Source organism: Pleuronectes platessa, chromosome 9 (assembly GCF_947347685.1).
Source record: "Pleuronectes platessa chromosome 9, fPlePla1.1, whole genome shotgun sequence".
NCBI lineage: Eukaryota > Metazoa > Chordata > Actinopteri > Pleuronectiformes > Pleuronectidae > Pleuronectes > Pleuronectes platessa.
Genome location: NC_070634.1, coordinates 3,636,115 through 3,659,878, shown reverse-complemented (window position 1 = coordinate 3,659,878; position 23,764 = coordinate 3,636,115). Strand labels below are relative to the sequence as shown.

At 40.4% G+C, this 23,764-nt stretch overlaps 1 protein-coding gene across 2 annotated transcripts in view; it reads right to left on the bottom strand.

The window, feature by feature from the left end:
* Window positions 1-23,764, bottom strand: part of LOC128448298 (inactive N-acetylated-alpha-linked acidic dipeptidase-like protein 2) — a 447,438-nt gene that overhangs the window by 363,907 nt on the left and 59,767 nt on the right. The window contains exon 2 of one of the 2 annotated variants that reach the window (XM_053430883.1): window positions 20,332-20,369. The exons of the other annotated variant lie outside the window; for it this stretch is intronic. The gene's annotated coding sequence lies outside the window, so the exon portion shown is untranslated. The remainder of the gene's footprint in view (window positions 1-20,331; window positions 20,370-23,764) is intronic. 2 annotated transcript variants of the gene reach the window in all.

Sequence of the window (23,764 nt, the reverse complement as noted above, 5' to 3'; positions counted from 1 at the left end):
GAGTGAGCTCAGAAGCAGCTAAATAATAAACATTGAACTGGTTGTTGTGTAAGAAGAATTCAAGACAACATTAGGTGACACCATGGTACTCTTGTGAACATTTGAAGTTTGTTCCTTTTAAGTTCAGAGAATGTTGCTGCCCTCTGAGAAGATCAAGCATCTTGCGCCCTCTCTTATTCATAAGGGTAAGATGGCGCAGGAGACTGACGTGCAAATGCTTGTGGTAGACTATAAGCCATAATGTAGGCGCGTTACCCGCCTGAGGGAGTCAAGCATGTCGGGTGAGTTCTGGAGCTACATCCCAACCCATATTTATGGTCACTGGTGGTAAATTTCTGAGAGAACAGATTAATGTGATTAAAGAGTCTCTTTAATACTTGATGTATTTAGAGGACTGTGTTGTAGAGAAAGAGGATAGCAGACACTGCTCAGACCAGCACGATGCTTGCAGTAGTTCTGCTGCCCCTTCATTCAAAAAGGAGCCAATTGGATTGGTTCGGTCAATTTGGTTGCCTACTGGAACCTTCAGAGGTATTCTGTTAAAGTACTCTTCTGAACACTGTACACTGTACACTGTTCCACTAGCAAATCCAGAGCATGCTGGGTGAATTATATACCCAGTCTGACTTGAGCTGACATGGCTAAAGAGAAGGGTGTCTGCTTGGCTTATCCTGGTGCAACAGTGAGCCAGACAAGCAGCAAAACTGGATACATGGAGAAGGTGAATGAAAGAACAAAAAAGCCTTTTGAGCGAGTGCATTAGAAGGAGAAAGGTTTGGGAGAAAAGTGCAGATAAATACAGCAAATTGCAGGTATACAAGAAAGTAGGTTTACAACGTGTGTGTTTACGAAAACAAAAAGGCTACCAGAGCTTTGTTATGATCACCAAGTAGAGATAACAAAAAGTTGGGATAAAGGGAAAGTAACAATGATAATAAAACACTTGGTAAGTTTAAGGAAACAATTATGATGTAGTTAAAACAAATCATGTAATATAACTCATTGCGGTGAGATCACTCACATGGTTATAAGCTCCGATGTGTTACACCCCGCTGCTCTGCCACTGTCTTTCAGTAACAGATACATCTTCATCAAAGCGTTCCTGTAACATCTCAGAAGGCCCAGCACAGTCTGGTTGAGTGTAAGTAACCATGACCTCAACACAACAAAATCAAAAGGTAATTTAGATTAACATATCTGCCTTTCTGCTAACCATTTGCACAGGGAGTAGTGCTTTAGTGTCTGTCACTGAGGCACCACATAAATACCTGAATGTTCACTTTGAGAACAGTCAACCATGTGAACATTGACTCGTGCATATCCCCAGCAGGAGAAGGGGGGTGTTGGGAAAAAATAAGACATTATGGTGCTGATGGCAGAGATGAGGGATAGAAAGAAATGTAAATGAAGGATCCATGGAAGACAAAGATGAAAGTTTTTTGGTGGGAGACGTATGGAGGGTGGAGTAGTCAGTTGAGGCAAAGGAAGGAACACACCCATCACAGACCAATCGGGAACGAGGAAGGAATAAACATGATTTCACCAAGGTCCTTATCCTCCCTTTACATTTAAAGCCTTGGCTAAATAATGAGCTATAATCTTGTAACAAAACAGGGGAAATACCACAGAGGATAAACACAATAGAAAGTTAAATCAGACTTTTGTGTCCAGGGAAAATACGAGGATAAATAAGGAGAATAGCAGGACTGGAACAACACACATATCTCCCCATTTGATAAAAGAAGAATTACAATTATAAAGAAAATAATTTTGTTGTCCCACTAGTTAATATGCTGCTAATATTGAGACTGTATCAGGTCAGGGTCAACGATTATTTTTCTAACCCGAAATGACCGGATTACACAATAACCTTGCTTTATTTGCTATTACAAAACCATTTGAAACTCCTGTGAAGTACATATTCAGGAAAACACTAATTTGGGTGCTTCAATTATGTTGTGCAAAGGTGTACGCGCATGCTAATGAGTGGAGGTGAATCTTGCCAATTAGTGAGCAGCGAAATAGACAGAGGAAAACACTTAAAAGCCCTCAGACCAAATTAAGTTTGCAATTAAAGCCAGTGATTTGACTTTTTTCTTTCTGAGTTGGTGGGAACTGTGGGCTGGAAACTTGTCAATTATTGTCAATATTCTGCTTTCCACTAATTTAAGCTTGAATTCAAAGCCTGTCATGCCATAACAAATGCTGCCTGGTATTAACAGCATAGTGGCAAATTGAAGTAACCATACAGACAGCAGTTTTCAACTTGCTATCGCTGGGTGGATTATGCTAAGAGCATTATTTTGGTCTATTTTATTAGATAGCTACGGAATGGGCACATGTACAACTGACTTACTGTTTATTGTATTACAGAACAAAAACAAAAATGTATCCCTTACCTTAACACAGGCCAGAAAACCAAGCCAGAAACGTTGGGGGACATTGTCCACATAAAGACAATTCACAGTTCAAAAATCAAAATAATTCTACTAAAAGCTTACAAATAAACAAGGTATAGAAAAACTTGTTCATGTGTGTATTTTCAGTTGGTTAGACTATTTCAATGGTCTCTCACAGGTCTTAGTAAAAATATCAACCAGACAGCTGCAGCTCATCCACAGTCCTCAGTAACACTAACAAAGTAGAGCACATTACACAGCAGTCCTTAAATCACTGCACTGGCTTCCTGTGTGTCGAAGAATAGGCTTCAACATCCTATTACTTGTCTTTAAAGCACTAAATGGTCTCAGGCCCATACATCTCTGATGTATTTGTATTCTACAAACAGTCCAGACCCCTCAGGTTATCTTGGACAGATTTACTCAGTGTTCACAGTCAAAACTAAGCACTTTTTTGCTCCTCAACTTGAGAGCAGGCTTAAGTGAGGTCTAGTAAACCTGTCAGTTAAATCAGGCTACTTATTTTGTTGTTTTTACTCTGGTTTTTATTGTCTTTTGAATGCAGTTCATATGACTTCGTATTGTTTTTATATTCAATCATTTAAACGATTTGTTGCCTCTATAAAGCATATCAAATTCCTTTTTATTGTCTTTTAAATGTCTAATTTGTGAATTATTACCATGTCTCTGTAAAGAATTATGATTTTACTATGTTGAAGTCACAAAAGCACCCCTGTTAAGGTCAGATAATGAATTCCATATTTACAGAAACATGTTAAGTCTTAAGTGACTAGATATACTTTCCTGATTTAGACCATAATCTACACATAATCATAACTTTTTGTTTTAACACAGCTGTTTTCCGGACAAGTGGATACTGTCCTGAAAATGTGATAAATTTAAGAGGGGTACAACATGTCTGTCAACTGATTTATTCAGTATCAACAGATTCATGCCACGTAAATGAACAGGTCCTGATTATGTTAGTATTAGAACATTTTACTTAATCAAAATTACCTTTATGTTGGACTGAATGTCTCAATCTACTTTGAATAGAAATTAAGTATATTTTAGAGTCCGTAATGACCATTGTTTTCCTTATGTCACTTTCCAGCATTATTGAAAACATATATTTAAATTGCAATCTTTTAATATTAATAATTCTCCATCATTTCTTATTTTAATGTGAAAGCCTTGTTGCACCAGGTAACATTAATGTAAACAATACAAAAACTGTCAGACACTGATAATTGATTAGATGTAGGATCTCCATCACTGTCCCTCTAGGGTCCAGCAGGTCTGGTATGAAAATCCGTCCTGAGAGATCTGATCACAAGTGCACAATGATAAGTATGTGTGTTCACACCGAAAATCGGTCCTGGATGTGTCTCCGGTGACCACTTGTGATCACTCTCCTGCTCTATATGCAAATAAACATTCTGCTTTATTTATATATCTAGGTTTATACATTATCTGAGTTTACAGATGTGTCAGATGTCACCATGTTTGTGTCAGTGTGAGTGTGTCGGTGCGAGCGAGCAAGAAAGAGAGCGATAGAGAGAAAGGAGTGAGCAGTGAGTTGTCGTGCTCGAGAGTCCCGTCACATTCATCATGACAAGCATGATTGGCTGGAAAGACGTTTATAAACACAGACATGATCTCTATTTTACTATCCAGATTATAACTTATAATGCTAGGCGTCAAAAAGATACATTTATTGTATGTCACAGAAATGTTGTCATTATCGATCGTACATCGTATCATGGGCAAAATTCTCGTTATTCTGTACAGCTGTTCTGTGAAGAAAGATTTGAATAATTTGAGAAATTGTGTTATTATGTGGTGATCAGTGTTGATACTGTTGGGGTGGCCACAAAAAAAATCAACGAATGCTCACTGAGAAATACAAAAATATGTTTGATTCATCATAAAACAATAGCAGGTCAGAGGACGTCATCTGAGTAAGCAGTCTTTCACATGTGGCCCAGGAAGCATTTGCATTCACTCAAGTCTATGCGAAGCATCCAGGACGCATTTGACCGGTTCACACATGCACCTATAGCGGACCACTTGTCATCAGCTCACGCAGAAAGGATGTTAATACCAGATTGGAACAGGATCACAAAGTTATCAGCAAAGCTTTTCAAAAGGTGTGATCTCCATCCACCTTGAGAACTCCTGCAGTGTTTGGAACAAGTTACACGACATGCACACTCATACCTCTCCACAGTGCACAGTACCGGACCGTTTGATGGAACAACAGAGGTGTCCAGTACTTTGAGTTTCTTGATGGATTAAGAAATCAAAACCACTGACATTTTCCTTAGATCTAAACAAGTCTCTCACTTGATTTAACCTGCAGACGTAATTCAAAGTGGTTCAGTGTGCAGGCCAGATTATTGTCATTACACATGCAATAACTCTTAGTGAGCAGTCGTTTCAGGTCCTTTACAATAATAAGATTTTATGCTAATGCAAGGTTTTAGCAAGAGTTAAGATTAATGCACATCTATTTCACGCCAGTTCCGAGCCCACATAGAGTCTGTTTCTTCCTCTCGTCAAGCCTCGCTGTTCAATGTTGAGCTATTCATCTGAAATGTGAGGAAAACAACCTTACATGTCAAGCTCAGCCGCAGGAAGAGGATCTACCTGACAACAAATTAATGAAAATATCACCGACTTTTACCTCCATGTCTTCGTTTCAGAAACGCTCCACTGAGCATATTAGCATTGCGGCCAAGATGCTTTCACTCTTCTCCCTAACAGCCCTCATTCACGTCGTCTATTGTAACCTCGCTTCGTTCTTCTTTCTCTCTCGTCTAATCTCCTGAATGCATGTTTGAGTTCACTGTTAGAACCATGAATGCTTGTTTGATTAGAGAGCAGAGCAGGGCCCGTGCAAGGCTTTCAACGATCTTTTACTTTATCTTGACATAACAGAGCCATGGCCCTGTGAAACCAGGAACTACGGGTTAATAGGAGCCATGACAGCCGAAGCCATTCCATCAGCAGTGGTGGTCCTGCCAAAAAGGTCAAGCTCCAGTCTACACAGCCGACCAAACAGAAATGTCAGTGTGAGAGGGGAAGTGAGGCAAGCAGTATAGGTGGCTGGCACATGTATATTTCATACATGCACTGAGTTTCAGTCAAATAATATGATTGATTCCAAATAAGCCACATATTGGTAGTGTGGAGGCTCCATGTAGGCTATGGCCTGAAACCTATTTTCCTTGGAGAAGTAAACGGATTAGAAATTCAAAGAAACATATTCACACTTGAGGCAACACGAGCCATGACGGTCTGTACAGACTTTCCATTTCTCCAGTCGTGCCACTGCGCACATGCTTCATTCATTCTACATTTGATTTGGCTGTAATGTTAAAGTGTGCAACTCTGGCTTTTCTTACAAATCCTCTATTTTTATATATATTCTATATAATAGCCCTAATGATGTGACCAAACGTAATTCAATTAAATCTTATTTGTGTAGCTTTAAATCCCATCTCAATGAACCTTATATTATTAGATTGATACACTAAAAAACTATAATGAATATGAATGAAAAGAAAATATCGAAGGCAGACACAGACTGGACCACATCAGGCTAAAAGCTGTTGTAGGCATTACCAAATTCTGTACGTTCTGAAATGGCAGTACTATGGGGGCTGAGGGAGCACAACATACAAATGAGGCAGGAGGCTTGTAAAGATTTTTTTTTTCACGTTTGTGTTTGTTCTTTCTTCATTTGTGATCGCTGCACAAAGCCTAAATACTCTCTTTTCTGTCTCGCTTTAACAAAATCAAAGACAATTTTGATTATGTTTTACATCCAACACTTTTTATTATTTTGGCATTTAACTGAAACCTTGGGAATTCCAGAATAGATTGAATAACCTATGTTAGCGCAGCTCTCAGATGGTAGAATCCTTGATTTAACTTGTATTCAATTAAATGTGATATTTATTTTTGACAGAAGACTAAATTGTTATTATTCAGGATTTCTTTTAAAACAGCTCTGTGCTTTTTTTCCCTTACAGGCGCTCTCTTTTGCAAGTTTGCTCAATAGAAGAATTTAAGTTTGAATTTGTCTTAGTGCTCTAATTTTGTTAAACGGATACTAACCTCCAGCATCCCTGACAACAGTGAGCAATATGAATGCCAAAAAGAAAACTGTCCTTTTTTATTCTTCATTTTTTTAGGTAAGAGAAGCCATTGCATGCACCAAGCACCCTTGGTCTTTCCTATTCTCTCACTGAATTTTAAAACATATGAAAGAAAGTGTTGCATCATTGCAGTGCAGTGGTCATCATAGTGGACTGTAGCTAAATAGAGTGAAACCTATTTGGATTGCAAGGGCGGTTCAAAGCCTTCTGGCTCTCTAAAAGAATATAAATGATATTTAATTGGGCCTAAATGGTTCCTATGTAAGTTTCTCCTCAGGCTGCTATGATACCCTGTTCCCTCTCTCTCTATCAGATCTAACCAGAGCACTGTCCGTCTCTTAAATTTTGCTGGGTAATGAAAATTGTATCAGCCTGTATCCATTGTTTGCTCAAGGAATCATTCGGGTGGAAGGCCCCGGGGAGTCCAGCTACTGCAGCTGCAATTGCCTGAAACACTACTGTTGGACAGGTAGATACATTGCTGTGTAGGATGTCCTTTGCGTCACAGCTATCTAGGGACACTGTTGGCAAGTGTAAAAGAAACCTGTAACCTGTCAGCCTGGAGCTGCCACAGATCCAAACAGCAATGGTAGCCATTTAGCAGCTTGTATCATCTGTGAAATACTACCCTTTGATCTTTAACAATGTCCTCAAGAGCATTTCCTAAAAAAAATACCTCTGTCTCTGAGGATAATGAATTAACCAATAGGCCACTTTACAGTGCAGGCAGCTATGGATCTGCCTCTTAGAGAGTGATTTCTCTAACAATCAGAACATTTCATCAGAGTTCAAGAGGGTACAGAGACGTCTTCTGATTCCTTTAATTGCTTTCAGCTCTTGGACGCGCATTCCCCCCTTGTCATTGGACCATTCCAATCGAGAACCATTTCATTTAATCTTATTTTTATTATTTAATTTATTTTACTTTTCACTCCCTCAGTTCTCATTCTGTGTAGGGCAGCGAGCCGCTCTACTCAGCACAGCAGCTAAATTGCAAGCATTAATCATTTCAGAGTCATTATCAGCATTTTAAAGGTGAGATTTCAAACAAATTGTTTTTCATTTGGCCCGAGCTTAATAGGATTGTTTTCGTGTAATTTGCAGTCGTGCAGCGCTTAACACAAACAATTAACAGTGAATTGGAAACTCTGCTTATCTGTTGCCCGTTCTACATAACATTCAATCTTTTATGATGAATCACCTCAAATCAAGGCTGTATACAATCAAAGCAATAGGCAAGATGTTATAATGATAAATTAGTTCTCAGATCGATAAATACATTGATAATCGGTGGATACAAATGTGAATAAGATAAGAGTGTTAAGTTTACCTGAATCCCAAAAAGCTTTCTTCCCTTTACTCATCCCTAGTGGTATTTAACCATGTGGCTAGTTTTGGTTTAACTTGTCCAAGACTAAAGACGTCTGCCAATGAGACTTCTGCAGCCCCCCAGTACTACTGACGTTTGTTGATGGTGGCCATCACATTTCCTACAGGCATGTTAGCCCCACAAAGTGAGGTTACACATGCGCTAAGCAGTGTTGTGAGCTTTATGTTAACATCACCATGCTGATGCTTGTTCACCAAATGCAAAGTACAGAATTGGCTGTTGAGAATGTAATTAGTATTGCAGGTATTTAGTGAAAAAGAAAAGGAAATGAAGGGAAACTTTGACTTGATGGCAGCACTGAGACGGTCGATTTTATAGATGACACGTCTCTACCTCCTCCCACTGATACTGGCACTGCCATACTGCACTGGTGATCCTGATCCTACTGGAGCGCATGCTCATCCAATCAAATGCCAGTCTCAGCTGTCAATCATGGCATTTCTTGATGTTTTTATATCATGAAATAAATCATTCAAACAAAACTTACTTACAAACAGCAGTTTGATTAGAACTATTTAAAATGGCAGAAACCATCTTTGGAAAAAGAGTGTTTGATGTGAACATCCTAGTTTGGCCCATGTTGCATTTGCTGACATGGAAGAAGCATAGTTTATGCAGGCTTTTTTACGTTGGCCCTGAGAGCTCAACGAACAGCAACTTAACAAAACACAAACAAAGTAAGAAAACATCTTCATCAATTTCACAACACATTACAGAAACGCGCTGCAAATAGAGAACCGCGCAGCAAGTAGAGGAGAAAACACAACAGAAGTGTTTCCAGAGGACAGCTTAAAGTGATGGACACTGCTGCCACAAAAACGTCCAATACACCATACAAATTCAGTTCCACACAGGGTTCGGCCACCAACGGCTCTGGAGCAGAACGCGGCTCTTCAGCCCCTCTGCAGTGGCTGTACAGTACAGTGGTGTTCATATGTTTTGCAAACGCTGAACTTAACAAATCAGTTTTCATATTATTAACGTGAACGTAACGATGAACGTGAGTGAACGTCAGGTTAATTTTTTAATCATCAACGTATCAGGCCATCATGAAATACCAGGAGCGGGCGAGTGTGTGTGTGTGTGTGTGTGTGTGTGTGTAGCGAGCGCTCCGGTCCCGGGCATAGACTGTATAGGTCCCGGGTCCCGGGGCTCCGACCCCGCCCACTCGCTCTTTTGATGTTAAAGGTTTCCTACCCCTGCACACTATGGACAATATATTGCCTCACAGACAGCGGCTTGCTTGTTAGCGCTGTTTATTCAGTTTAACAGGAGAAGACGACATGTCTCTAGATCGGACCGGGGCGCCGGGGGACACACGCACACACACACACACACACACACACACACACACTCGCCCGCTCCTGGTATTTCATGATGGCCTGATACGGTGATGATTTAAAAAATTTACGTGACGTTCACTCACGTTCATCGTTACGTTCACGTTAATAATATAAAAACTGATTCGTTAAGTTCAGCGTTCGCTAAACATATGAACACCACTGAACTGTACAGCCACTGCAGAGGGGCTGAAGAGCCGCGATGGGCTCCAGAGCCGTTGGTGGCCGAACCCTGTGTGGAACTGAATTTGTATGTTGTATTGGACGTTTTTATGGCAGCAGTGTCCATCACTTTTAGCTGTCCTCTGGAAACACTTCCGTTGTGTTTTCTCCTCTACTTGCTGCGCGTTTGTCTATTTGCAGCGCGTTTCTGTAATGTGTTGTGTTGTGTTGTGAAATTGATGAAGATGTTTTCTTACTTTGCTTGTGTTTTGTCAACTGAGCTCTCAGGGCCACCGTACTTTTTACATGATTTTAAGATTGAGATCAACATGACACAACTCTATTGAGTGATTTCATACAGCCAAAATGAACAATTGCTAACATGCCAGTTTTTTTTTCATATTGCTGTATCTGATAAAAAGATAAACATGCTACTGCCTCTATGTTTCTTTGTTTTGATCGATCATTAATCCATGAAACACAAACACACACAAATAATAACTCCCCCACAACAAGGAAGGTAGAATTAAAATTGTAATTATGTTTAATAAAGTAATATAAAGAGAAAAATGCTGCTTTAAGATACGGTTGATTGGCCTTTTTCATTTGATATGGATTGCAACTAAAAATCAGTTTCACAACTTGTTTGTGACAATTTGTTTTTTAGGTATAAGAGCAATTGTGTATGCTTCCCTCGTTTGCATTGTTTGTTTTTTACCCATTCTTTTCCTCTGTTCCTTCAATTACAATTTAATTTAATTTCTGCTGTTTCACATCACCACAACCTATGTATCATCTAAGAATAGGTTCAAATGAACTACTTCACATATCCATCACATATTCTAAATCAGGTTGCTCTGGCCTGAGTGTCCATTGTGTTCTCCATGCCTGCCAGCATAGGCTATGCATGGTGTTTTCCTTCCGGTTAAAAATCATTAACTGCCATTTAACTTCTCTCTGCAGGCAGATAAGCAGTGGCAGCTGTCTGTGGATGCCCTGTCACCTGTCAGTTGGGCCTATCAGCAGTTTGTGAGCAGTAGTTGTACACAAACTCAGTGACTGTGACGCCCAAACACGGAGGACACAGTTGGCTGCCCTGTGTCTACACTCTGGGACCCCCTCACCAAATGGTACAGTGCTGAGTGGAAGAGATATGGTGTGTGTGTGCCTGTGTTGCGTTCATGTGTGTGACATGGCACAGAACTAAATGGACTACGATGCCTGCGCAGCAAAACTGACAGAGATTAAAAATGAGCGGACGACTGCCACCGAACCACCAGTGGAACAAAATGAACCCCCACGCAAACACACACATACGGATATAAGCACACTCCAAGTGGACACACTAAGGAAGTGCTTTCAAATCATAATCCTTTGTTGTACTTGAAAATTGCAATGTCAGAAGGGACCCACGTACATGTTTGCTCTGGAAGACTCCCAATAGAAAGGATTTGGTCAATGTTGCTAAGTCAGCCCTAGGGCAAATCAGGAGGATGGAGAGAGAGTGGAGGGCGCAGCAGACCTCTGGGAAAACACTGCAGCCTCTTACTGCCTGAATAAACCTAAACTAGTTGTTTGTGTATATGAGAGCAAATTAATTATCTTTGTAAGGACCAGTTTGACCGTTAGAACTTATGAAGTGACATTGTGAAAGGAAAGCCAGGTAGTTGTGGTGTTTAAAGTTAGGCTAAGGGGCTGAGAATTTCAATGAGCGTCCTCATAAAGATAGATTTTCAAGTGTGTGTGTGTCTGTGTGTGTGTTTCCACAGTGACTGACATCCAAACCCAGTGTCCCAGCAACCCATCGGGCGCAGCTGGGACAAATTATATTTTTCTCTTTATGATTTTATTGCTCCCATGAGCCACTTCATTAATTTTTTCTGATTATAACCTCATTTTCAAACTCATGACTGCCCTATTTAAAAAATGCCACAAAATACTGATGACAAATAAAAATGATGTAAAATGTTTTACTGTTCTGTTTTTGTTTTCCTCCCTACTTTGTATTTCATCACTTTCCAATTCTATCTCATCATACGCATATCGATCATATTGTGACATTGTTGTTCTTTTGTATGCTTTGTACTGCAGAGTTGAAGAAAATAACTAAATAAAATGTCCATGTAATTTCTACTATCAAAACCCTCTGTCCAAAAATGATGTTTCTGGACCTGAAACTTAATCCCTTATTAAAACTCAATTTATTTAGCAGCTCCTGGGAGCCTTGCTACGTCTGCAATTATTGCAGTAGGCCTACTTGAAGTTTGTCAAAGATATATTTTGTTAAAATTTATGTTAGAGCCCTATACCTCTTTAGACCAAAATTAGTGGTATAGAAGGCTTTTTAAAATGCGGGTAAACCCACTAAAAAAAGTTTAACCAGTAACATCAGATTTGGACAGACCTTGAATGTGCCATCAGCTACAGAGGCGGTGGACTACTGGCAGAAACTTGGACTATGGGCAGAAAAGGTCTCTGGTTCGTCTCTGGTTCGACTCCACAGAGAAACAACATAAAGACGACCCTGAATTGATCTGTCAAAAAATCCAAGAGGATTCTCCCTACCCTGTCTAGTGCCCCTGAGCAAGGCACCTTACTCCCCCAACATCTGCTCCCCGTGCGCTGTACATGGTCGCTCACTGCTCTGTGTGTCCTGCACCAGATGGGTTAAAAGCAGAGGTTCAATTTCCCTACAACTGCATGAGTGTGCCTGTGCATGTCTGTGCATGTGTTTGGGACAAATAAATGTATCTTAATCTTAATCCTAATCTTTAGACCATGTCCTCGTTAAAATAGTGTTTCACCTAAACATCTGCAGCGTCTATGGTGACGGGTAGAAAATCTGCCTTAAAGTTCCCATCTCTGCTAAATGTCACAGCTAATGGATATAGACCGACAGTGGAATATAAATTAAAGGCAGTAATTGAGAAGCACTTGACTGGCCAACATGCTATACTGTGTCCCTCGAGGCTTTTAGCTCTCAGAGACCTGAGAGAGATGACTTTGACGGTAAGTTTGCATCCATCCACTTCCAGTGGGGTTAAATCATGGTGTCCTGTCAGTTTGACTACACTACGTGGTGGGCTCATAATGTGTCCCACATGGCTGCTCTCTATGGTGGGACTGCATGTGGCACTTGCATTACAGTGCATATGCCCATATATGCATTTGGAGATTGCATATTTCAGTGCAGTACTTTTTCGGGGTAAATCCCCTTCCTAAAGCTGTTGTAATTTACACAACCCTGGCTTCTTATAACTACTTTTATATGCAACAAAGCTGCAACAGCACACAAGGTTTTGTAGGAAATGTTCTTCCTGGCTGGAATACATCCAGTCAAAATGCAACAAACAGGAGGTGGATGTCTGACAATTCAAACACATGATTGTCACACAAAAGATCAAACACATGACTGTCACACAACAGATCAAACACATGACTGTCACACAACAGGCTTGAGTTTGCAATAACAATACCGTAGCGTCCCCGCTTACAGAGGACACGGAACTTCTTCGTTATTTAGTAACTTTTATTATCATTTACACGAACATGTCCACTTATCGCTCTTACTCCGTTACTCAACAACCCCTAACTTCCTCGTTGGCCCCCGATCCCTAACAAAACCAGCCAATGACAGCCTGACATCCCCAAACAACCCCACCCTATTGGTCCAAACAGTCACATATCCCACCCCGACCCTTTCACTGACCCTCAGGATATCAGAATGCTCCTTCAACAGTGTTCTACTGAACATACGTCAAAACCAAACATAAAGATAAACCCAGTCCGTTACAATACTTTAGTTAAGTTTAGGACAAGTCATTAATTTTGTTTGAATGTAAATAAACATATGTCTGGTATCACTGGATTGTTTTTCTGTATTAGACCACATGTCCTTGACCTTAAAGGCACAATTCACACAAAAACAAAAAAATGCACTCATTATCCACTCACCACTGTGCCGACAGAGGGGTGGGTGAAGTGTTTGAGTCCACAAAATACTTCTTGAGTGTCAGGGATAAACAGAGTTGCAGCCAAAGTGACCTCTTTTTCAGACGTTATAAAATGCTATGCTATGAGAGTCTAAACATAACAGTGAAAATGTTTAATCCTACTGTAGAGTCACCATTGTACTGCATGGTCAGATATCCATATGTTCAGTATTCATCTATTTACAACAAATCACATTTGTAAATGAACAACATATGCTCATTAATGTAGGATAAATGTGGCCCTGTCACTGTTACATTCAATACAAAGTACATTTACTGTTCCTGTAACATTTACTTGTAGGAATAAACTATTTGTTTTATTTAAATCTACTGCATGTTGTGCTTTGAATTATAGGGAGAGGAAAAAGTGATGATATCTATTGCTGGATTTTGACTGAATAATTCATAATATAATATAATGTAGTATTTATTGTTTGCACACCAAGTTATCCAAGCAATCCCAATGATTAATTGCATTTTTCGAAGTTTCTACTGCCACTCCCTTCCTTAAAACTCCAGAGAATATCCGATTCAGCCCTTGTGAGAACACAGCAGGTGATATCAAAGATATCTGAGTCCCTTGAGTGCCCTTGTCACTATTTACTGATGCCCATAGGACACAAGCCTCATAAACATTGGTGAAAATATATACAAAAGTGTAGTAGCTGAGGCAGAGCAGCCAACATATGTTAATGGAGGGAGAGTTTGGTTAAGGATGCAACCATGTCATGTCTCTTGATTCATGGAAAAAGAGTCAGGAATGAAATGTTTTTTGTTGCACTGCTTTCATTAGATCATCACTGAAGAGTGGCAAAAAAGACATACATGCAGACACACACACACACACACACACACACAAACACAAAATAAAAATAAATATGAAATTGTGAAAATGTATTGATGTTCCTTATTCAGGAATCCCACATATCATAGTGTTCTTTATAACGCCTGAGTATCAATACATGGATATGTTACCATCCTGTGGCAACATCAAAGCCTCACACAGCTTAGTTCAGTCAGTCCACATGCTGAACGGCTACACCACCACACTACCCATTCTCCTCATTAGTCAATGGCAAAATGTCTGACTCCCTCCCACTGATTACATCTAGAGTTAATGAGCCACGCACGAACATCCTCCCTCCCTCGCTATATATCTCTCTACCTCTCCGCCATCCTTCTCCACTGTCTGCCTCCCTAATGTATGTCTCATAAAGTCACTCTTAAGTTTCATTTGAAGTGGCGCTGATTCCTCTTTCAAAAATACGAGAGCCTTCCTTTACCAGAAACACTGTGGTTATTCATCACATTAGCGGGAGGACCGTCTAGCAATTATCAGAAACCACTTCCGCCACAGTGCTGTGAGTGTGCTTAGCTGATTGTTTGAGGCTGCTATTCGATGGTACTCACTGTTGCACTTATCAGGCCTTGTCTGACCTTTTGGGCTATAAGCATGATTTTTTTCCGGAACCCCCAACTCAGAATGGAGGGCATCTGTGCAGCGAAGACTGACTTATCCTCACCTACTGCAAAATGTGCCTTTATCCTTTTAGTCCAAATTATAATTGAATGTATGTCGCGGTGTGGCCTAATGGTTAGAATGGTGGTTCTCCAACAAGAAGGTTGCCGGTTCAAACCCCACTCTCTCCCATCTTCATGCCGAAGTGTCGTTGGCAAGATGCTGAACCCCTAAATGGCCCCTCATAAATGTTGAGTGTACTAATTGTAAGTCGCTTTGGACAAAAGCGTCAGCCAATCAACATGTAATGTAACATGTAATGTATTAAAAAAATACATTATGTCTTGTTACAACAGGTAACTGGTGCAGACACATTATTTGATTGTTTATATGCTGGAGCCGCCCGTGTCAAATGTACTACCTTATGTTAAAGCTTGGATTCAAAATAAGTTTATTGGAGGCATACATTGGTGTCTCCATGTTGATATCCTGTCATCGTGAATACAATGTTCAACAAGTATTTGTATAAATATGTGATTTCAAATAGCGAGATTAGTAAAAGAGATGATCAGGATTTCTTAGTTTTTTATTTGATCTTTCTCATGAGCAGGGACTCATCTGACTGGCCAATGCATTATTTTCAGGGCTGCTATTGGTTGTTTTACAGTCATCATTTTTGGAAGTCAGAGGATTTTTCATGGGTAAAAAGGAGGCGGTCATGTGTAGTGGCACAGGAAGGGAAGTCCAAGTTCTGGGGAGGCTGGGGTCGATCCACAGAACACAGGACTTTGTTGAGGGAGATCAGTGCTCCGTTCCTGTTTTGAAGCAATTAGGGAATCGTCCTGACAGTTCCACAACTTTGCCACAAAGAAACTGGGGGACATATTGCCTGCATAGATTCAAGCTGGGGGGTTTCTTGAGTCTAAAAACCTGTTCCGATCTTATTTTAACCTTCACTCCTTTGTGATCAGATCACTAGTGGTCAGCGCTAAGTAAATGTGTGAACGCACCCAGATTTGTCCTCAATAAGTCCCGAGGCCACATTTGAAGATGGTCTGAGTCTCTCTCCATTTGTTCTGATGCAGACTCGAAGGATAAATGGAATGAATGAAAAAAAACATCGACAATACACCTTTGACATGCTACCCCAGCATTTATTTAGTGTTTCTCAGATCCATAGGGGCAGAAAAAACGGACATATCATGGATTAAAATGAACAGCAGAAAACACAGTTGTGGGTAAGTGGGTTTCTGTGACTATCTATAAATGAAAGTACAATCTTACTATTGAATCTCCAAAGGTCCTTTCCTGTACATTGTATGATGTAGGCATTGTTTAATAGCTGCCTTCATACTCCAGTGAAGATAAGGCCTGTGTGCTGAATCCGGACCTCGTCTCCATTCATTTCAGCTTAACTCCATTTATTAACCTACACAGATAACCCAGCCACTGGAAAACGCAGAGTCAGCGGCCGACACACTTCCAAACCATATACCAAATCATACCGAGTTTCCAGATTCCATGGACTATTTGGGCTCGGTCACAGTCTGTGGTTTTTATGTTTCCTGCATCAGATGAGTGTATGCTCTACTCAAACATACTGAAGAGAAATGTACCTACTAGTGACGGAAATTACAATAATTTCCACTGCAATTCCATATAATATACTGTACATATTTACTCTCCATCACTTAAACCTACAGCATGTGAGGGCTTTTACAGTCGGATAAAATATTCCCTGGGGCTGAGCTCCTCTGGAGGCAGAAATACTCTCTTTCTCAAAATAAGAAAGGCAAAGAGCAGGACATGAGAAATCAGGAACTATAGAGTTATTCCACTTCGAATGATACTTCCCAGCAAATTAAAAAAAATATTTCTGAAATGTTTTCATTCAACATGACTTAGAACTGATTAAAAGGTAAATGTAACTTGATTGAATTAGTGGAATCAATACCAAATTCTAAATTTATAATACAAATACATATCTGAGTGTACAAGCATAGGCAACAGCAAAGATGGAACAATGAGGAGCAGCTCAAGGCTGCTCCATCTGATACACACACACACACATACTTCTACCTAAGTGACGATACCCGTGTCCATCAGAGTGCTCTGATATATGAAAAAGTACACACACAAACACAACCACACACAAACAAACACACACACACACACACACACAGCAGTGACAATGTTACCTAAAGATGTGGGGCAGAATTCTGTCACACTAACAAGTACTGCAACAACTACCACCACTAACCTACTACTACTATTAGGGGCTAGTTGGTCCAAACACTTTTGGCTCATGCTTATATCACTTAAAGCTTTCAAAACCAGTGCCAATAGTTCTAATAGAATTCCATTAGGCCTACTAGGACTTCTTTTTACGTTAAAGATCGATACTTTTGTTTTTTTTCATTCCCGAAATCTGGAACTGACTTAAGAAAACCAAAATCTTGTAATAAGCCGACAAATCCTGAGGTTTATCTTGCTACACCCTTTGTGGGTTCCCTCTACTTCCGTTGGTATATATACAGTCTATGGTTGGTAAGTGGGTTTAGAGGCCAATATCAGCCTCACTGTAAGTCTTAACAACACAGACTTGCAATTAACTTGGCAGTGAAATATGGGACCATAAGATAATATGGAAGACATTTGCACAAGCAGACACTACAATGAAAATTAAAAAAAATATTCATATATTAAAAAGTTCTCATCAAGGTCGTCAAACAACTCCAACGACAGCAGATGTGGAGTGAAAGTGTCTTCATGTTTTTCAGTGTTCTCATTGTTCTCCTTGTTTTATGGCCCAGGAAGAGGCTCGAGCCTAATTGACTGTTGTTTTATGTGAAAGCACAGCTTGTGTCGCTCTGAGAAAGACTGGATTTTATTTCCAAGGTAGGAGACACTGCCGGGGTTATTAGGCAAACAAAGGTTAGTGAGGAGAGGAGGCTGGAGATAAGGATACAGGACAAGAGAATAAATAGAGGGAAAAGAGAAGGGCAATTTGGGAAAGAGAACGTGAAAGGAAAGGAGGAGACATAAAACAGTCTTAATCCACTATTAAAGAACCCAAATTGTGGCCATTTCCATAAATGTTATTGAGGGTCTACTAGCATAGGTTTACAGGCTGTAATTATCAAAATAAATATTTGTCATTTTAGCTCTTGTTCCACCTACCAAAAGGCTCAGCTAATTGGTCAGCTGGCCCTACTCTTTTATGAATGGTCGGCCATTTAGAATGTATGTTGGAAATGCAATGCTCTCTACTCAGAGGATTTTAGTCATCTAGAATATCAGTGGTGCAGAGACAAATTTTCCTTTACCCAAATGGCGTATTCTTTTATCCACCGGTTTTCAACAATCAAATTAAGCAAAAGGGAATAATATGTTTTCAAGTGAATATAAGAGTAATGTTGATGGGTCACTCTGAGGCTCGTTATTAAAACCAAGACTCTACAGCCAAACTAGCCAAACTGTGAGGCTATATTCAGCACAGCAGCACTTTGAGCCAAATGCTACCATCAGTGTAGTGCAGTGTCACTAGCACAGTGTAAAGCAGAGGCTGGTAGGTATGTCGTTCATTATCTAATGAAATTCAAAGGTTTGTGGAAACTCAAATTTACTTATTGTGGAATTATTAAAAGTCGGGATTTCTTAGAAATAATTAGTTATATACAATTAATTATTTGCTGAGATATTTCAGTTTAGACGGAGTTGGTAGACGGATACCATGTGTAATTGTATCATTGTGTCATTTATTTGTTTGTTTTATATCAAGTGATATATTGTTGGCACTGTATTTTCCATTCATAATTTGGCTATAGGCTCTTTGTTTTTCTATTACTTTACTGAAATCATTATATATGAAAGCATTGAAAGCAGTGAGTGTACGACAAATGTGTGTGTACACTGTTGGCCTCAGGCTTCAAGTACTTACTGGTGGTTTCATGACAAGTACACGCCTATCCACTGGCCATTTCATACAATGCATTAGAGGCTAGAGTATTATTAAAGAGGAAGTTAATAAAGAGAGCTGCTCACTCCTCTAGTGACACACTTAGCTAATGGACGACTCTCTCTGTGTGTGTGTGTGTGGGTGTGCATTTGTGGACGTTTATGTGTCCATCCGTTTGTCCTGCAAGCTGTTGCCCAATTCCTTCATCTTGGCCATGGTTCTTATTGACTGCATTGGAGGCCATAAATCGTTGTGTGTGTTTGTGTGTAAGTGTGTGTGTCTTTGACCCAATGTTTCTGTGGATGGGAACAACTGTACACACCATTCTCAGGTCAGGGAGGTAACAGAGTGAGCTGCATGTGTGTGTGTGAACGGTGTGTGTGCGATCACTTATACTATATTGGAATTCATGCGCAAAATTATGAATGCTAACATTGGTGTGGGCTAAGTGCGTGAGCTACGTGCCTGGGCTGTAGGGGGCGGACTACGTGTGTGGGCTTCTTGTGTGGACTACGTGCGTACCTACGGCGTTGCTGACTCATTGGACAAAAGTGCAATACTGTTTGTGTGCTTTATACCATCCTCACACAGCCATGTAAATGCTCCACACACCAGTGCACTCTTCAGTCACAAAGACATGGGTCTTGTGCACATGGCACTGAACACAAACGAGTAAAGGCAAACAGAAATGCAATTAAGCAGACTGCATCAATACAGCAGTGGGTACAGATGGAGGTGAACTGTGTCGGACGTTAACTGCCCTCCATTAACATTTCCCAGAGTGCTACTGGAGGGAGCAATCAAATGGAGCAGTCAAGCAGATGCACAGTGGGCAGTCATCATATGTGTACACACAACGACATACACAGACAAAGACACGCTCGTAGAGAAAGCCATTTATGACACTGTTGGGAAAAAAGGGTTTTGACATTTCAGAGACACAAATTGCTGTCTATTCATGCCAAAGTGCAAAGAGGTCTGGAAATAAGCTGTATCATCAGCTATTACTGAGTTATGTTGATCTCACGCTCCGAGGCCCAAATCCTGAAGCTCATATTGTAGAGAAACGCTAACCCACTATTCATTCCTCCAAAGAAGGATTAGTTGCCACCTAGTATCAACAGTCTGATTCACGCCATCATGGCATATCACCCTAGATTCTCTTTCTGGGATGTCAATATTTAAAGTGTTGCACCAAGCTTATCATGTCGTGACTGAGGTTCAGTTTTGCTTTCTTCTCATTTCAAGAGGTTTTTCCCAAGAATGTTATCCTCTGGTCAAAATCCAATGGAAATGTGCAACACAAGAACATTTTCTTTGCAACCTGCTGTTAAAAGTTTAGAGGCTGCGTTGTAAACCTATTCACAAGCTGCCTCTTGGTTGTATTTTTATTGTGTTATCTCAGTCTGGAAATTGACATGAGTAAAACTGAAATGCATTTATTGTAATGTGTCAGATTTACACTCACGTCTGATGTGCTGGAGTAGGTCTACTGTTTCAAATGGCCTGAAAAAAAGGAAAGAGGAGAGATGGAGGAATTGCAGACAACATGTATTATTTAACATAGTGAAATTTCATTTTATCCAAGGATCGGAAGTGGCCTTTCAAGGAACCTGGAAAGAGTTGGGGAGGGAGAGAACATGTAAAGAGAGGGGAGGTCAGCTGCATATTTCATTTGTCTCTTCAGCTTGTCTCCCTCCTCCCTTGAGACGGGAGCTTTTGTATCACCTCTGACAATACCTCACTTATATCACTTATAGCACAGACTCAGAGAGACAGTGTGCCAGTGAATCCTCAACTTCCTCCAGATGGACAAAGCGGGTACATGTGCTGTTTTCTATGTGTGTGTGTATGTAAGATATGGTGTGTCAATACATCTTATTATTGCAGAGATATTTAGATTTCATAGCAATCCATCCAATAGCTGTTCAGTAATGAACAAAGAGGCATGACTGACCAAGAGTGCAATCCCCCGAGCATCTCTTCTTCGGGTAAAGAAACTTTGTTCCACACAGTGCTGACGTCTAGTTTCTCTGCCTTCCTTCCCTTTAATCCATTCAACACTCCTTCCCACTTACAGAAATGGCCTGCTTTGGACTCTGGAGAGGTAAAAAGTGGATCTTTATCAATTATAAATGTGCATGGGCTTTCCTTGAATTGATCAACAGGTTGGGCTGTTCTGTTACAGTGTTACTGCTCAAGTGCATTAAGAACTGCGCAGGTTAAAAAAAGAAGTGATGGAGAGAAGGGATGGTTATTTATTAATTACGCAAGAACAAGAAATGCCCCGATGGCTTGGGAAATAAGGTACACTGAAAGACAGAGGCTTGCAGAGACAGCAAGTAAAGATTCGGAAAAAAAAGGTGAGCTGAAAGATAAAGACAAGGAATGTGAGTAGAAGGAAGAAAAGAACAATCATGCTGTGAGTGAATTCCTAGTTCTTTCAAAGACTGCTTTCCTCTGTCACTTCTATTTTTGTAATCTTTTGCGACATAGAATTTGAGGAAAATAGCAGGGATCTTTAAAATAGATCTATGTGCATTTTAAGTAACTGGTGTGGAGCTATACTTATGTGAACTGTATTTTGTTCCATGCACCTTGAATGCTTCCCTGCACATCGTTTGAACACTGGCGTAAACGTTGAAGGCTATCACTAAAATATCAATGGTACAATTTTGCAAAGGGGATTTGTGGAGGGGAAGTGGGTTGGGAGGTTGAAAAGAACAAAAGGGGCCTGCTTTCAAGTTGGAGATGAGAAGATGGGCCAAATGAAACAGTTCATTGTGGCCTTTTCATTGTGGCCGGCTTTCATCTCTAATTTCCCCCCCCTTTCATTCTTTTTCTTCTTCTGTAGCGACAGCCTCGATTATTAATTTGACTCTTAAGCGCTGACATGGCTGCCTCTGTAATTACTTTATTTCAAAGCTGCCACATCTCACCTCTGAATGCGCGAGGAAGCACACTGAAGGTTTGTAATTAATATTTCCCCTTTCAGTCAAATGTCTTTAAGGACTGAGATTAGAAGGTAAGACTGAGGGTAAGTGCGCTCACATTTACATCCGAGAAGGGTTGAACTGAGGGTGACTTAACTTGGTGGTAGACAGATGAAGATATTTCACCTCTCATCCACAAAGCTCCTTCAGTTCTGACTGACTGGTGGGGTGACCCAGGTATTTAATCGTGGGGTCGTTATGAAGATAATTCATGTCACTTGGTTCGTTAGTGCTCCTGGCTGTTGTAACGACAGTCATTGGAGCCGTCAGAGTCATACAAGGCCAAGTGTGAATGGCTGTTTGATCTGCTGATAGGGGATTAACCCTGTGGAGTCTATCCAAAAAAATGTCTACACTGAAACATTTCACTATTGTCACTGATAGATTTGACAGCGGTTAGTGAAAGCATTTCTGCTGGCCTGGATGTATGAGAGCAGTAACAATACAGGGACTTGCAGAGTTGGGCATTCATGTACTCCTCCTCTTCCTTAGGAACAAAGACTGAAGTAGTGTTATAATGCAAAAGTAGTTTCCACACAGTTCAAGTGTATAATAATGCGAGTGAGATACATGATCTCCGAACAGTGGAAGCTGAGTCAAGGGAAGCGTAACTTGCATAGCTAGCTTCAGTCAGTCACGTGTCAGAGATTCCAGGTTTGATTCTAAATGTGCAAAAGCCCCAAATAAGCAGATCTGACAAGCCCTGAGTCTTTGTCAATGGGAAATGGTCACACAAATATTTACAGAAAGAATTGATACAACGGCCGGAAGTCAAGCTACATTCCAACGACAAAACCCTGTGAGAGGAAAGCTATCGTTTCTTCTTATATATCATCCAATTGATGTCTAATTATGTTTGAGCAGGTCATACACTTTCCCTGTGGTGCACAGCTGAGTTCCCACACCGGATTTCTGAGCAAGGAAATAGATTTGATTCACACCCGAGCCATTGGCTCTTTTCCTCATCCGCATTTACCCATGTAATTTAAAGAAAGGAGAGTGGCCCACCATGGGGTACATAAGTGAGGTCGTACCTGATTTGAGTAATTGCACTCATTAATTGCAATAGCATGAAGTTCCTTCAAAACCACACTGTTACTCATTCCTCATCTTGCTGCAGTCTGAATGTACCTGAATTAATGGTTCCTTTGAGTCCCTTGCTGCTGATGATACAAACGTCAAAACAACTGGAAGTTATGCACTTATCCGATAATAGTGACGGCTTGAATGTTTTCGTCTTCAGTGTTTGGTACATTTCAGTCTACATTACATGGGCCAAGTGCCTTTTGGGTGTGTGTAAATACATTTTTAGTGGCAGAAATAAGGACGCTGCCCAAAGGTGTATGGTTTAAAATGGTTGTACTCTTTCTTGATTGATGAATTAAGGCAGTAAAAGAGAATATTTCACTGCAAACTAATCTCCTAGTGTGAAGTGAAAGTGCACAAGCATCTGTGTGTGTCTGTGCCACAAATGTGTGGATTTGTTACATTCAGATAGTATTGCTATTTAAATGTGAGGCCCCTGTGGGGCCACCTTGCAGGTTTCTTACTGAAACTGAGTAAAAAGACACCAGTTGATCCAGGGTCACTGACTTTCAAATATACAAAAGTAACCTCACCATGGTAGAATTAGCCACCTTTTTGCCACAGTATGTGTGAATGTTGGGCTTCATGTTAGGATACAGCACCCACAATTGCCCGTTGCCTGATGGACAGCTAACAAAAGGTGTCAGCTTGGTAAAAAGAAAAATAGGTGATCAGGTTGTGTGATGATTTGCTCATAACGGCAGCAACCAGATCCCACAGCATTGGTAACTGTCACTAAGCCTCACACATTTCCAATACAAAAACATCTTAGTTTTCCAAGTGCTGGGTCCTGATGGTAATAAAGCTATGCCTTATACTTGT